The 16,539-nt window shown below is 37.7% G+C and overlaps 1 protein-coding gene across 6 annotated transcripts in view; it reads left to right on the top strand.

The window, feature by feature from the left end:
- Positions 1–16,539, top strand: part of COL8A1 (collagen type VIII alpha 1 chain) — a 100,000-nt gene that overhangs the window by 66,079 nt on the left and 17,382 nt on the right. For all 6 annotated transcript variants that reach the window (XM_087966460.1, XM_087966465.1, XM_087966464.1 and 3 more), the window contains one exon: positions 5,963–6,041. The gene's annotated coding sequence lies outside the window, so the exon portion shown is untranslated. The remainder of the gene's footprint in view (positions 1–5,962; positions 6,042–16,539) is intronic.

Below are 16,539 nucleotides of genomic sequence, written 5' to 3'. Positions count from 1 at the left end.
CAGAAATCACAGTGTGCTCATGCTCCTGAATATGAGAAACAAAATAAAGAAGGAGAGCTGATACTAGGAAGATAACCTCCTTGATGCAAGACACAATTCTGTGTTATGTAATAAATCTTTGCAGACTATTTAAATGAACTGATAGTATGTTGGCAATTTTTCAAGAAGACATATTACTTAATAGCTGTAATCATAATTTCATGACAATAAGGGAAGCAGAGAGAAGAAATAATGTTTTTTAAACACAAAATGATATTATATGGAAGAAAAAGTAACAATTGTCCTTAATCTAGCTTCTGAAAGGCGAAGTAAAGGAATTATTCCTATTGGCATTGAAAGGTACCAGGAATATTAAAAGGAAAAGGTAGCTTTGTTCAGATTTTGAGTAAGCTAGTGCAGAGCCAAAAGTAAATAAACAAGACTTCCCTATAAGATCAGGCAGGCTAAGAGATGATTCAGAAATGATACAAAGCTTCCTTGTAGAATTATTTTGACCATGCTGAATTGGCTGCAAAGTATTTCTACTTAGATTCCATTAAAATCAAAGTAAAAATTTAAACAAGACATACTACTTTCAGCGGGAATAAGATTTACCAAGTTAGTTAACCTAATAAATTGCTTTTAAAAAAATGATGATGATGATGATGATGATGATGATGCTAGGAGATACAACAATCTCCTTGTATTTGTTGCCCCATGATATAAGTCTTTGACTTATAAAAGCCATCATTTGTTTGATGTAGTTGATGTATTTAATACTGCAAGTAAGAGGCCAAACTTATGAATCTCACTGGGATTCATTTCTGAGGAGAAATGTTTAAAATCTGTTTATATTGTTTGTACACAATACAATTGTGAATGAAGACTGGCTTAGCTATCTGTCTCACCAGCTGCAAAGTACACAGTGACATTAAAATCATTACATTGGAGTTTTTTTAAACTAACATTTGTATCTCTGGCTGGGTCTGCATAGTATGATAAACTATAGTGTAATTTGTTTGGGTTTGTCTTTGGATTTGTGTGTGTTTTATAAATCATGGTTTACAGCTTAGCAAAATTGAGCTATAGAAGTGAAGTAAAGAATTAACAAAATAAAATGTTTTGTTTTCTGACTGACTAAAATGTTACAGTATGTGAAATAGTAGACAGGATTCTAATTAAATAATCCTTTTGGATATCCTTCTTATCAGTCTGACATTCATGTTCTGAACTTATTAGACTTCCATCAGACAGAATACACAATTGCAAATGTTTTTTCTGGATTAAAAAAATCTAACATAAGCCAAGGGATCAGAGTAATAGTTCATTACTATAAACAATAAAACAGCACAATTTTTCTGGTATACATATCCTTTTTACTGTTACAATATTCCACAACTTTGTATAGGTTACAGAACATAACAAGAAATATACCAACTCTGACAAGATAGAGTACCATGTCTTCTCAGGGTATTGTGGTACAATTCTTCCTGTGCTCTAGGACAGGGGTCTCCAACCTTGGCAACTTTAAGCCTGGAGGACTTCAACTCCCACAATTCCCCAGCCAGCAAAGGCTTAAAGTTGCCAAGGTTGGAGACCCCTGCTCTAGGAAATATCAGGATCTCTTACAACAGCTTCTGAAACAGGGAGGCCATTTCAGTGCCCCATATGGTTCTAAGATGTCTCTGCATTCCTTCTTGGAAGGATCCCTATCATCAAGATGTACATGATAAATGCAAGAGGAAATATGGGCCGCTCAAGACAATAATCTAATTTGACTGAATGTTGGGCTGCCTTTCTGTAAAATATTTTAGCTCATTTTTACTTTTTAGGTAATACTTAAGACTCCTGCTCTTTATACATAAATGTGTTAGTATAATTACATTCAATAGGATTTGTTTCTTTGTAAAAGTTTCAGGAAACTAATTTTGAAGATAATTTACACATAGCCATTTTTACAACAGTTTTTACATGCAAATTTAACATAGCTCCTTCTGTGTATACTGCTTTTCTGCAGAAAGTAAAAGAAATTGTTTGAGTTTGAAATCTGACAATTTTGTCTTCCAAAATGATGCCATTATGGACATCAACAAAAGTCTAAGATTAGTAATACATAAAATCTGCAGGCATCCATCAATCTATCTTGTCTCAACAATTTGAATAAAATAGGGTATATCAAAAAGCAAGTATTTAAAAAAGGCTACATCATTGAATGCCTTGTAAAAGAGTATATTATAGAAGTTGATAACAACAGGGTATGTTGGGCATGCATAAAAATTATATATTTAGGAAAAGTGTCATTTAACAATATACAGAATTTTTTAATCTTAAAAAGCCAAAAAAAAAAAAATTTATTTTATATTGCCGCCTATTCGCCCATGGTGACTATGTAAAACCATATTTAAAACAAAAAATAAAAAATCAAATAAATTAATAAAGTACAATAGAACATTTTTGTGGATAGAATGTACCAAGCAGAACCGAATTGGGTATTTGTTATGTTGAATGTTAATTTTACTAACTTAGGGGAGGATAGAAAGGCATCATACTCTGATTAGTGATTTCAGGAGAAATTCTTTTTATTATAAGAAGAGATAGAGGGATAATGAATGGGCAAAATATATAAATTTAATGATTTAATTAAGATGGATTAAATAAGATAGAATTGTGAAGAGTGATATGCGCTGCCCATGCAAAGAGAGGTAACTGGGGCCAAGGTACTTTACTAAAAGATTTTTTATGTTTGTTTGTGTTTGTTTGTGTTTTATGAGAATATTGGGGAAATTTATGTAGAAAGACAGGAAAAGATTTAAATATGTAATGATTTGTTTGTTGTTGAAATTTTAATAAAACTTGTTTTAAAAAAAAATCAAATAAATTAATAAAGTACAATAGAACAAAATCTGGAAAAAAATAAAAACTAAAAATCACCCCCAACTCCCACCCCCCACCCCAATGACAGCAAATCACACTAACCATTTGATGGGCTCCATCCTGCTCTGGGCTCCCCAGGCCCGCTGGCAAAACCAGGTCTTCAGTGCCTTCCGGAAGAGTGCTAGAGTGGGGGCCATTCTAATCTCTGGGGGAATGATATTCCAGAGAAAGGGAGCCACCACGGAGAAGGCCCTTCTTCTGGGTCCCACCAGGTGTATCTCCGTCAGGGATGGGACCCGCAACATTCCCTGCTTTTCTCCTCTAATGGGTTGGGTAGATTTGACCGACAAGAGACGTTCCCTCAGATAACTTGGTCCCAAGCCATGAAGGGCTTTAAAGGTGACAACCAGCATCTTGAATTGTACCTGGAAGCAAATCAGCAACCAATGCAGCTCCTGTAGGAGAGGTGACACATGTGCACACTGGGGTCTGCACAAAACCATGTGGGCCACTGCATTTTGCACCAACTGGAGTTTCTGGATGCTCTTTAAGGGCAGCCCCATGTAGAGTGTGTTGCAATAATCAAGAAGGGAAGTGACTAGGGCATGAGTGACTGTGAGTAGGGACTGTTGGTTCAAGAAAGGGCGTAACTGGTGCACAATCCGCAGTTGCGCAAAGGCCCTCCTGGCCACAACTGCCACCTGCTTTTTGAGCAGGAGTTTTGAGCAGGAAAACCCCTAGATTACACACAGGGTCTGTTTGGGATAGTGCCACCCCATCCAAGACCAAAGGTGGCAATTCTCCCTGAGCCAACAAATCCCAAACCCAGAGTCACTCAGTCTTGCAAGGGTTTACTTTCAACCCATTGCTCCCCATCCAGTCCCTAACAGCCTCCAGGCACTGTGAGAGGGAGGACACAGCAATACTTAACTCAGCATGGGCCAAGACATACAGCTGAGTATCATCAGCGTATTGGTGATACCTCAGTCCATGGTGACAGATAAGCTCACCTAGTGGCTTCATATAAATGTTGAACAGGAGCGGAGAGAGTACTGAGCCCTGAGGAACCCTGTAAAGCAGTGGGCAAGGGCTGGATCTCTCCCCTCCTATCAATACTGACTGAGAGTGGCTACAGAGGAAGGAAGTGAACCAAGACAGCACAAAGCCTTCAACTCCCATCCTTCAAAGCCACCCCAGGAGAATCCCATGGTCAATGGTTTCAGAAGCTGCTGAGAGGTCAAGTAGAGCAAGGATGGATGCACCCCCCATCCCGCTCCCGCCAGAGATCATCCCAAAGTGCGACCAATCCTGTTTCTGTCCCAAATCCAAGCCTGAATCCTGACTGATAGGGGTCAAGATAATCCATTTCATCCAGAAACCTCTGGAGCTGCTGCACAACCACCTTGTCAACAACCTTCCCCAAAAAGGGAAGATTGGAGACAGGTCAGAAATTACCCAACTGGGTGGAGTCCAGCAATGATTTCTTAAGAAGAGGGTGGACCACAGCCTCCTTAAAACACTGATGGATCATCCCCTCCTGTAGAGAAGTATTAATCACCACCAGAGTCCACCCGCCTGTCACTTCCTGGGAAGCTTTCACAAGCCAGGAGGGACATGGGTCTAAAACACAAGTGCTTGCGCATATACTCCCTAGGATCCTGTCCACTTCCTCAGGAACAACAGAGTCAAACTGTTCCCAGATAACAGGGCAAGAGCTTGCCTCAGGAGCTTCCACCGGACCAGCAACCACACCAGCATCTAACTGGGAACGAAGTCAAGCGATTTTGTCTTCCAGAAAATCCACAAATTCCTCAGCACACCCCTTCAGGTGGACCTCAATCTCCTTCTTTCCTAGGAGGAGATAGCTCACCTTAAAGAGGGTCGCTGGGCAATTATCTGCAGATTATCTGCAGATTATCTGCAGACTAATTAGTGTGAAGTAGTTACACTTTGCCACATGAATCACCACAAGATAGGCCTAGAGTAGCAGCTCTTACCCATGTTTGATCGAGTTCATCTCCTGTCTTCCTCCAGGGGTGCTCTAGATGACTCCTCATGCATTTCATCCCTCTCAGTTCCTCTGTATACCACAGGGCACAGAGAAGTCAACAGGGGGGAAGAGATTGCAAGGTGCAATCCTATCCAGAGCCTCAGTCACTTCTTATTCCAAACAGTGACTAAGAGCCTGGCTGGACTGCAGCTGCCTTCAGGTTTGGACAGCAGTGATGCCGGGGAGCTTATGGAACCGGTCCCCAGCCTTTGCATGCACAGAAGACAAGAACAATTGAGAAAGCAGGGTCGATTCAGGAGCAAAGCCACACCTTGGAGATGATTGGCCCCTCGCATAGGACATAAAAGAGGAGAGAAATGGATGTGAGTTTTTTCATCTGCCAATTAGTTCTCTGGCCGCATTCCAAGTGTGATAAAGTGTGTGTTTCTAAACATTCCCCTGAAAGACTGTTTGTGAAGGCTGGCTGGCTGTGAATGAACATAATCCACAGCTGTGGAAATAAAAGAGGTTTTACCGAGATTAAGATTGTGTTTTATGCTTTCGAAGGAAACCTAGGTCAGTTTAACTAATAAATTGGTGGCCTTTTAAAAATACTTTCAATGAGAAAGTTAAAGGTTATCTGGGTTGCAGGTTGCAGTTGTTGTTTCTCTATATTGTACTTTTATTGGCAGATATAGCCTTACCTATAAATGAAAGCAAGTGAAGTTTGCTAATGTTAGAATTGTGAACGCAAAGGCTAACCATGGTTGCTAATGCTGGTGACAATTTAAGTGTAAAGATTTGCTATCGCAATGTTGACCTTAGAACACATTTAAAGTACAAAATCTCTATTCATGGTTTGTTGAGCTTTGGAAGGGTATTTTTTAGGATTTACCACAAAATGTTGATTTCAGTATATGTGATCTGACCTCTATATTCCTTAATAGTTGTGATAATTTTTTCCACTTTATATTAATTATAAATAATTAAATAAAATATTTTTATCAATTTCTGGTTGGACATTCGAATGCATTAAAATTGACCATAATTTTGATTTCTAACTTTCAATACCTTTTTTTAATAGTAGTAGTAATAAAAATACCTTTCCTTGCTTATCAGAATCTAACAAAAGAAGCCAGACCTCTGAAAATCCTAGTGCACTGATCCACATCTTGATCCATTTCACCAAAGTTCTAAAGTAAGTATATGCAAACTACAAAATACAAAGTGTAAATGTAATTGGAAACTTATGAATAAATATAAGATGATTTGTACAAGGCTTTTAGAATCTTCAATACATTTCCAAAATATAAAATGTATCAAGTTGCACGCAGATATCATTAAGTAACAATACATTGAACAAGTTGAAGCTTGCTACCATGGAGAAGTGAGAATTAATATCATTATGATAAACAGTTTCAAAGTAGCTAAAACATTCATGTTGCATATAAAGTAAATGGGCAGAATTGAACGATAGGCTCAGATGTAAGAGAGGATTTTGACTAACCTGTGGAAAAAAGTTTAGAATAATGTTGGGGACTAGAGGCTAAAATATATAAAGAATATAAAGAATGGTTGCTGGAATTGGGTATGTCTAGTTTAATGAAAAGGACTAGAGGTGACATGATAGCAATGTTCCAATATCTCAAGGGTTACTGCAAAGAAGAGGGAGTCAAGCTATTCTCCAAAGCATCAGAGGACAAGACAAGAAGCAATGGATGGAAACAAATCATATTTATACAATATCATTTAGCTAAATGGGTAAACAGACCATGTATGATGTAAGTCTCCTTTAAAAAAAACTGTTCCTGAATTATACAGTTTATTTCATGAGCTATAATTTTTGAGATTTGATGAATCACTGTGCTTTTTAAGTAGAACAGAAGAAGCAGTATCACAAGACCATAATTACTTTTTAAAAAAATTTTTAATAGGAAACCTTTAAATAAGTAGACATTAGCTCACAATGTCCATAGTCTTTATAAACCTATGACTATTGTCTGGTGAGAATTTTGGAAAAAACATTTATTTTTCTAAGAAAATACTTCCTGTATTCTATATCAGAAAGAGAAAGAAAGAGAGGGAAGTAGAATATGTTGGAAACAAAATACAGATAATTTTATTTTCAGATGCATTTCCTGCTTAATTTTTTGAAGTCAGCCAAAATATCAGGTAAATTCAATGCACCTTATTCCAAATAAGTGACATGTGCTTTACATTTTATTTAAAAAACCCAATCTTTTGTAAATTAACACTGAAGAAGATTACAAATAATAACAGAAAACATTATCCTGGTTGATAAAGAGAAATGCTGTTATGACACGTTTTAATCGGCTGTAAAACCAATAAATTGGGCTATTTTCCTATAATGGTATGCAAGAAACAGATTACCAGTTGAGTTCCAGGAGTTAAATTACAATAATTTCTTTGGCTTCCTCCAAAGGCATTACCATATTGTCACAGCTTCTCCTTCTTAATTCCTGAAAAACAAATTAAAAACTATTTAATAGCTATTTATATTATATATAATATAAAGAATACAAGAACTCAATCTTGAAGAACACAAGAACTCAATCAAAAAAGAAGAACCGACCTCTTCCCCGGTCCAGCACCTCAAAGCCACAGGACATGAGATTGACTTTAAAAATACCAGAACTATCGCCAAAACTGAACACTTCAACAACAGAATAATCAGAGAAGCCATAGAGATAGAAAAACGCCCACACAGCATGAATAAACGAGATGATACCTGCTGCCTACCAGCCATTAGGGAACCCACCCTCATTAACAAACGAGTACCTAACATGAAGAATGACACCAGACCCACACCCACGAGGGCCACACAAGATGCTACCACCACACTTCCACGTAGAAAGCAGATTCACACCCACACAGATGATGAGACATGACCACGGACCAGAAGCCATACCGCAGCTGCATCACTACCCACTTCAAACCCCTCCGACCCATACATGAAGCGAACTGACGCCCATCATGAAGATGTGGCACGACCACGAACACGAAGCCAAACAACAGGATCACAGCTCACCAGCTCAAATCCCCTGGCAACTAAGACTAGCCTGAGCACAGCCAAGCCCCCACCTGAACAGAACACACCCAGCCAATCAGAACACAGCCAACCCCCCAACCAATCAGATCACAGCCAGGCCCCCAACCAATGAGAACACACCCCCACCCAATCAGAACACAGCCAAGCCCCCACCCAATCAAGTCACACCCCCACTGGCAGTTAAAAGGAAGAAGCAGCTGCAAGCTCACATTACTCCGAGAAGCACAAAGCCGAAGACACAAGCCTGAAGATGATGAATGAGATTTCGTCGAAACGTCGTCAAAATACTTCCAATTTTACGCGTGAGAAAACCCGAATAACGATAAAGATCCACATACAAATACCCGCGAAAACCTCAGAATATAAATTATATATATATATATATATATATATATATATATATATATATATATATATATATATATATATATATATATATATATATATATATATATATTTGTTTTAGGTTCTCACGGGTATTTGTATGTGATCTTTCGTTTTCGTATCAAAGATCATTTGGCGGTCACTGCCATCTTCAGGCTGGTGCAGTCAACAGTGTGTGACGGAGCGCCATCTCTCTATATACAAGTGGTGGGGATGGTGTTGGGCTGGTTGGCTGGCGCACCTCTGATTGGTGATGGGTTGATGTTGGTATAATGGGCTGTGTAGCCTGTTGTAAGATATCCTGGATCTTGTGCTGATCTCCTGGGTCGTTAGCCTCTTGTGTTTTAAGGCTTGGGTAATGGGTTGTGTGATGGGCAGTTCTTTGTTGTGGTATCCTGGGTCTTGCTCTCCTGGGTCGTTGTGTTTTGATCTCTTTTCCATTAGCCTCCTGTGTAGTAACAGCTTGGGTAATGGGTTGTGTGATCATCACTCTGGGAGTGATCATCACTCTGGGAAGCACAGAGCTGAAGACACAAGCCTGAAGATGATGAATGAGACTTCATCGAAACGTTGCCTAGATACTTCCAATCTTACGCGGGAGAAAACCCGAATAACCAAAGATAGATAGATAGATAGATAGATAGATAGATAGATAGATAGATAGATAGATAGATATGTTTTCTTAAGTTTTTGCGGGTACTTACATGTATGGTATTCAGCTTTGTTCGGGTATTTTCCCACGTCATTATAGTTGTGCTTTTAAAGTTGTAGCAACATTTCGGCAGAATCTCATCTCATCATCAGGTTTCTGTATTGTGTTCATCTTCAGAAGCCTGATGATGGCAGATGAGATTCTGCCGAAATGTTGCTACAACTTTAAAAGCACAACTATAATGACATGGGAAAATACCCAAACAAAGCCGAATACCATACATGTAAGTACCCGCGAAAACTTAAGAAATATGTGTGTGTGTGTGTGTGTGTGTGTGTGTATTTTCAATAAAAAGTCCACTGAACACTAAACAAAGAAAAAAATCATGAGAGCACAATGGAACAGTCATAATATAGGGATGAAACAGAGGTAAGCAGTCAACAGTTAACATATAACCAATTACAGAATCAATAAAATAGATGCCAATATGTCCCACCCAAAACACTTTCTAGAATTCTGCTTTTAAATAATAATTCTGTTTTTAAATAATGTTTTTAAAACATGATGAAATTCAGAAATATATATATTACTGTTTAAAGGAAGAGATATCCACCTGACTAGGGTAGAAGCTAATTGTAGAAACTGATAATTTACACAACTGCAATGAAGTGACTAGTATAACTGACATAGCAAACCACTTAAAAGAAATTTTCAACTTTATACTACTGCAGGGCAGGCTGCCATAGAAAAAAATCCAAAGAAAGTCTCTGGAGACCCTGTTAGGATTTAATAAGGATAAGTTTTGAATCCCTGAATCAAAAACTCATTCCTTCATAGACACATCTCTGGAATGAGAGAAATATGTCTATTAAAGTTAGCCTTAAGTAATTGAGAACATGCTGTTGATAGGAATTTATCCCCAAACCAAATCTTCTAAAGCAAGTTCTATCTTCCAAATCTTCCAAAGCTCTTTTAGTGTTTTGGCTTAATATTCTCTGCCAAGTGCATTTGTATCCAATCAAAATTCTGATCTTTAACCAAAAGCAACAGTGGATTTGTCTCTGCCAAAAACAGGAGACTGCTCTTTTTGGATTTCCTGCATGTAAATCCCACCAACTTCCCTCAGAAGCAGACATTGCTAAGTTGTGTTTGATAAACAATTACAAGGGTGTGTTAAATCCCCTCATCTCCAATTTAGTGCCCTTCAGATGTGTTGGACAGAAACTCTTATCATGCGTCAACAAATGGCTTAAGAATTATGGGCTCCAAACTCCAACCCAATCTTTGTGAAAGATGTAAAAGGCCGCAGTGGAAGTTGACAGGCAAGGGGAAATTAATTAAGAAATAAAACTCTCTGAAAATAGGTGTTGTGGCAAAATCAGGATAGTTTAACAGTTCTTAAAAGCCTAACTTTTTAAAATAAAACTTCTATCATGTGAAAATATTAATCTAAGTGAAGGATTTAGATTTTCTACTGAAACAATGAAGTACAGTATTTTAAGAATGTGCTTGTATAAGTCTCCACTTTTCCTTTCTGTCCTGGATTCCTTAACTGGCCCTGCTTTACATTTATTAAACGGCTATAAAGGTACTTTGTGGGAATATATATGTTTTAGAAATCATTGAAACTACAGGAAAAAAATACATTTCCAGTATGTTACAAATAAAGAACTATTTGTGATGTGCACTCCTGTTTCAACTACAAAATGAAGGGAAATATTTATGGGAAACTCAAGGGTACTTGTTCAACAGGTTGATTTTAATTATGGTGTAATAAGGACAAGAATTTGTCTGTTTCGGTTTCAACTATTACTGTTTTGTCATAATCTCAGATGCATTTGACTATAGCTCATGATGGTGCATGGAGAAGTTCCTGGGTTCAATGCACTGTACATAATAGTTCCAAAATAACAATAACAGAAGTAACAAAAACAAGTAGTAGAAAATATTTTTGCACAGAAGTAGACAACAATGAATTTCCAAACCAACTTGCTTAAATGTATGTATGCAAATAGGTACTAAATAACTTATGTGCCATTTCTGTCATGAAGTTAACTTTAGCTGGGGCTTAAAGTTGACTTAGAAATCTCAATTAATATAGAGTAGGGGTGTCAAACTCAAGGACCGGGGGCCAAATCCACCCCACGGGATTCTTAGATCTGGCCAGTGGGCCCACCCTGGAAACAGAGAAGGACCAGCCCACAGTGCCTCTGCCAGTGAAAACAGAGCTCAGGAAAGCTGTGCGTGTCCTTCCCAAGCTCCATTTTTGCTAGTAGAAGGCTGCAGGATGCCGTTGCGGCCAAAAATAGAGTCTTGATGAGTGATGTTGAGCTGGCCACGCCCACCCTGTCCATGTCCCCCCGGCCCTCTGAGGTGAAACCCAACCCTGACGTGACCCTCAATGAAATGAAGTTTGACAACCCTGATATAGAGGGTCATGTCAACCTGAAATCAGAATGAATGTAATCTTACATGAGACTCTTAACAGAACATTTAATTATAAATGTTTTATACAAACATTACACAAATCTTTCTCTTGTCTGATTTCAACTTGAATAAAATTTCATGATGTAGGATAGAAGATTGTTTCAGGCTGGTATTCATCAGATTTACATTTGAAAAAAGAAATTTGAAATTTCCAGTCTATAGAATGATCTTTGAATTTATGTCAAATTTTTAAGTTTAGTTTACTTCTTAACCCCAAGATTCTGTTTGACTCAAAATTCAAGAGAAATTTGAATTCAGCCTAATAATGCCTTGTAACATGAATTTTGGACAAAAAAGGAAATAATAGTAGTTCCTGCCTAGATGGGCGGTAGACACAAATTCCACTTTCTCTCTATTACAAACAGCAATGTTCTCCCTTGAGCTTGCTCATGAACTTAGAGGTGACAGTTTCAAGAAAAGAACTCAAAGTTTACTTTAAGCAGTTTCTTTCATTCCCCACTTTGTTTGAGAAATGTCGCTAAATAAGTAATGGCCAAGAAAAGGTCCTGTCTAAGAGCCTGAGTAATGATGCCTAAGTATGCATCATGGGTAGTGAGCAAAGTTCACAGTTTGCAGTGAAAGGTCATCAGGAATTCATGCATTCTTAGCATCCTTCTTTAATCAAGAGGAATGCATCAGACTTAAAGCATGATCTATCTATTCTAAAGCTCAGACAGAATAGGAAGGATAAAGCAGATGACAGAAGTATGAAAAGTCTTTTTATAGGTGTTGTAATGACAAGGCAGTCGAGTTGTTTGATCCTGAACAACTGAATCATGATGATCTTTATTGGAGTCTATTCTTGCATTTATACACATTTTTAGTTATCCTCCATCACTGGTTAACTTTGGTTACTGCTTAACTTTCGTTACTGTTTAGCACAGTAATTAATTATCTCTAGTTAAAGTCTAACATATGTTTACTTCCTCTCTCTAATCCTCCTTTAGATTAGTGACTTTGTTTGCCTGAGTTGTATTTGCTTGGGAACATTCTTTATCTGAGGTTTGCCATCTGAGATTGGAATATTCCTGCAATTACAACTCTACATATAGGGTCTGTATCATGGAAGCCAGTCAAGCAAGTATATTGAAAGAAACACCAAGGGACCATTTGTTTAGTCCTTTGAAAGGCACTTTGAATGGTTTAAAATATCTTCCTTCTTCTTTCTAGAAACCCTTTGAAAGATTTAAATTAACAAATGGATTTAACTTACAGCATAGTGGCAATGCTGCTGTGATTTAAATGAGTTTAAAATACAAAAGTACATATTTCAGACAATGTTTGTGAGACTGGCAAACAGCATTTCCCAAACAAGAGAAAAGGGCAGGGAAAATAAACTGAAAGGAATATAAGATCTGTAATCTTCCTTGGCTAAAAAACAGAGGTGAGCACTACCCTCCAAAATCAGACACAAATGGACATGGGAAATATTTACCTTTACTTTTAATCTGAAGGTGAGTTGCTGGACTTTCTTAGGGCTACCAAATCTGGGTTGCAAAAATCTAGGCTATTGGGCAGTAACAGAAAAATAAAGAAATTGTAACCCTTTGCTATCAGCTAATCGTTTTTTGGATTTTTGTAATCCTAATTTGGTAGTCCTAATTTCCCTGTAAGTGGGGTTGATAATAGGAGAATGGGTTCTTGATGTGTTCACATAATATATTGGGCAAAGATATTTCTCTTTGCATTTTACTTGAGTCTCTGCTACTATGCATGGCAATGCCACTATGGATGCTCACCAGCATTAACAATGGCTGTCCAGGTTTAATTTAATATTTTTACTATTATTTTCATTGAAGAAAAGTGCAATGCTGGCATGTTGCAATCAGAAGATCAGCCTTAAGCATAATAGATACTTCCAATAATGCCTCTGGATGTCTATCCTGGAAAATAAAATAGTGGGAAGCTGCAGCCTTATTTGGAAGTATGTCTAACTGCCAGAAAAAAGACAGTGGAAAATGTAGACAGCTTCCTAGGAAGCTAGAGAAGTTAATAGCGAGCAATCTTACTACCTTTCATTTGATAAAAGCAGCATTATTTGGTTGGCCCTATGTAATACACACACTTGGAATACTGTGTCCAGTTCTGATCACTATGATATGAAAGAGATTTTGCAACTCTAAATCATACAACGAACAGTTGCAGGAATTAGGCATGTCTAGTCTAATGAAGAGAAGGACTAGAGATGACATGATAGCAGCCTTCCAATATTTGAGGAGCTGTCACAAAGAAGAGGGGGTCAATCTATTCTTCAAAACACCTGATAGCAGGACAAGTGGTAATGGATGGAAAATTATCAGAGATCCAGCACAGACTTGAGAAATTTTCAGACAGTGAGAACAATTAATCAGTGAAATGGCTTGCTTTCAGAAATTGTGGGTGCTCCATCATTGCAGGTTCTTGGGAAGAAATTGGATAGCCATTTGTCTGGAATGATATAAAGTCTCCTGCTCAAGCAAAGGATTGGACTTGAAGACCTCCAAGGTCCCTTCCAGCTCTATTATTCTGTTAATGTGCATAAAAATGCTAATAATATCCTCAAATTTGCCCATAGGTACAAAAAAACAACAACACCTGAGTACCCCAGACTTCTAACAGGACTAATGCAGATGGGAAACATGCAGAGAGTTTGCAATTCACATAGACTTAAAATACTTAAAATAAGAGTGAAGTGATTTTTTCTGGTTGCACTATCCCCTGGGCAGCTCAATCTGTGCTTATGGAAAGACTGAAATCTGAATTGATTCAGTACAGGAGGGATGTTACATTCAATTTATTTTAAGTAGCACAATAGTTTAACTACAAGGTCATAAAAATGTCTTGAGATGTTTCTAAAACAGTACACTGGGATGTGATCAGCTGTAAACTTGACGTCTGTTTGGAGCATTAACAAAGATAATTCCCATGCCAAAAAGATGAGGTCATGATGACTCTACTCAATAGTCATTGCTTAAAAAATGATCCTGTGAATTTTCCTTCAGGGTCCTTCCAGCATTACACAATACTTAAAAAAGAAATAAATTCTTTAAAAAAAAAAAGAGGCAACAACTGTGTGTAGCTTTCACATGTTTTCAGTGTAGCAACATTGTGATGTCTAATGTAACCAGAGGAGGCTCAAACAGTTATTTATTTGACTTACCGAAGTGGGGTCTTCCAGATGTTTTGAGCATCAACTCCCAGAATTCTCATCCCCCATGGGAATTGGATGAAGACATCTGGAGGGTACTAGACTGAGCAAGGCAGCTCTATGAGAATATTATAGAGGTCATTTCAAGCAAACTGTCTGTGTGAAATTGAGTGGACCATGGCTACCATCTAGTGATGAGATTTCTGAAATTCAGTAAATAGAAAGACTGTCAGTAGAATACTCCACCTATTTGTGCAGTAGTTTCATAACAAGGAAACCATCCCACAGTTAATCCAACCAACCTGTGTCTCTATTTTCTGCATTTCCCCAAAGAAAGGTCATTCCATCAAACTCTAATTACCAAGACTTTTATGGCAGGAACTTTGACTGCTGTTCATGCAGATGGTCCATTTTCAGTTCCACCATTCTATGCTCAGCATCAGTACTTTATTTCAATTGCAAACTTTGGTTGACGTTACACTTCTGTCTCTATTGCCTTTAGGAGTTTAATATGTGTTAATGGACCTTTCAACATTCGCAGTTTGTGTTTGTTTTGTTTAGAATTTTGCTTCACACTCTTTTCTCTTTATACTATCTTGAAAGGCTTCTGCAGTTCAGGCTTGAACAATATACTAACATCTATGCTCCAAAACTCCAAATTACCATTAAAAAATAGGAGCAAATAATAGTCTGTGTATCACTTTACTGCCTTGATAATATGTCAATATGATTATGGCATCACCAGGCTCCAAATCTGCAGCCATTTAAAAGGCTGCTATATAGAGGATTGTGCCAAAATCCCATGACATGATGATCATAGCCATTCAGAGGGACTTTTGCATGAGGACTTACAGCTTATAGCACTATGGTTTTCAAACTGCTCTATCTAGGCGGATTCATTGACAGACCACCTTAAGCAAAATTTCAGAAAAAAAAATTCTTTGGAAAGTTTCTAGAGAAATGTAGATAAATATATGTAGACAGGCAGTTCTTTTGTGGAAAGGAATGAAGGGATTTTTTTGTAAATTAATTTTTTTTTGTGCAACCTCAGAAGTCCTAGCATTAGGAAGTATGAACAGGACCAAAAGCACTCAGCTATTCATAAACTTAGAAGCCACACGGTTTTGACTGTGGTTAAGTATATTACTATTAATAGCTTCAATCAACCCACCACAGAATGGAAACTTCATTACTGAATGTTATGGATCATCGTTTACCATGTTAATCATGTCCATGATCATAGATCTTTTTTAAAAAAAAAAAAAAAACTTCCTTGGTCAGGGCTAAAAGAATGACTGGCCCAAAGTAATCCAGCCAGATTTTTGTGCTTAAGGGAGGACTAAATTTAGATTTTCAGAACAATTTTAAACTACATAAACAATAGTGTGACATGGAGAACAATAAACTAGCAATGCATTTAAATGTCTGTGGAAAAGATATTTATGTATTCATTTATTTATTTATTCAGTATGTATAGTTGCTTATCTCAAACCCATGACTTTGGATGGCAAATAATCATAAAAACAATTAAACTATGACACAAAAAGAAATTAAATAAAAATAGCAGCCAAGATATCCATCAGTGTCAGCATAACCAGGAAGTGGGGCTTTTCACACATCAGGACCAATGCCTGGGCACATAACCAGCTCTTCAAGGCCAACAGAGTCAGGACCATCCTATGCTAGGAAGGTGGGATGTTCCAGAGAGGAGGTGCTAAAGCAGAAAAGGCACAACTCCTATTCTCCACAATCCAACATTCCTTCACTGGTGGGACACAGAGTATGCCCATCCTGCCAGTCCAAATTGGATGGATAGAAACAACTGGAAGTAGGTAACCTGAACCCAAGCTATGAAGGTATTTAAAGATGACAACCAGCACAGAGGTGGTATTCAGCAGGTTCTGACCAGTTCTGGAGTAGCGGAAATTTTGAGTAGTTCAGAGAACTGGCAAATACCATCTCTGACTGGCCCCGTC

The sequence above is a fragment of the Notechis scutatus genome, chromosome 5 (genome assembly GCF_049901735.1).
Source record: "Notechis scutatus isolate UNSWTSFEM ecotype Mainland chromosome 5, rNotScu1.2, whole genome shotgun sequence".
In the NCBI taxonomy this organism is placed as follows: Eukaryota; Metazoa; Chordata; class Lepidosauria; order Squamata; family Elapidae; genus Notechis; species Notechis scutatus.
The sequence above is the reverse complement of the archived record's forward strand: the minus strand, read 5'-3'. Positions and strand labels throughout refer to the sequence as shown.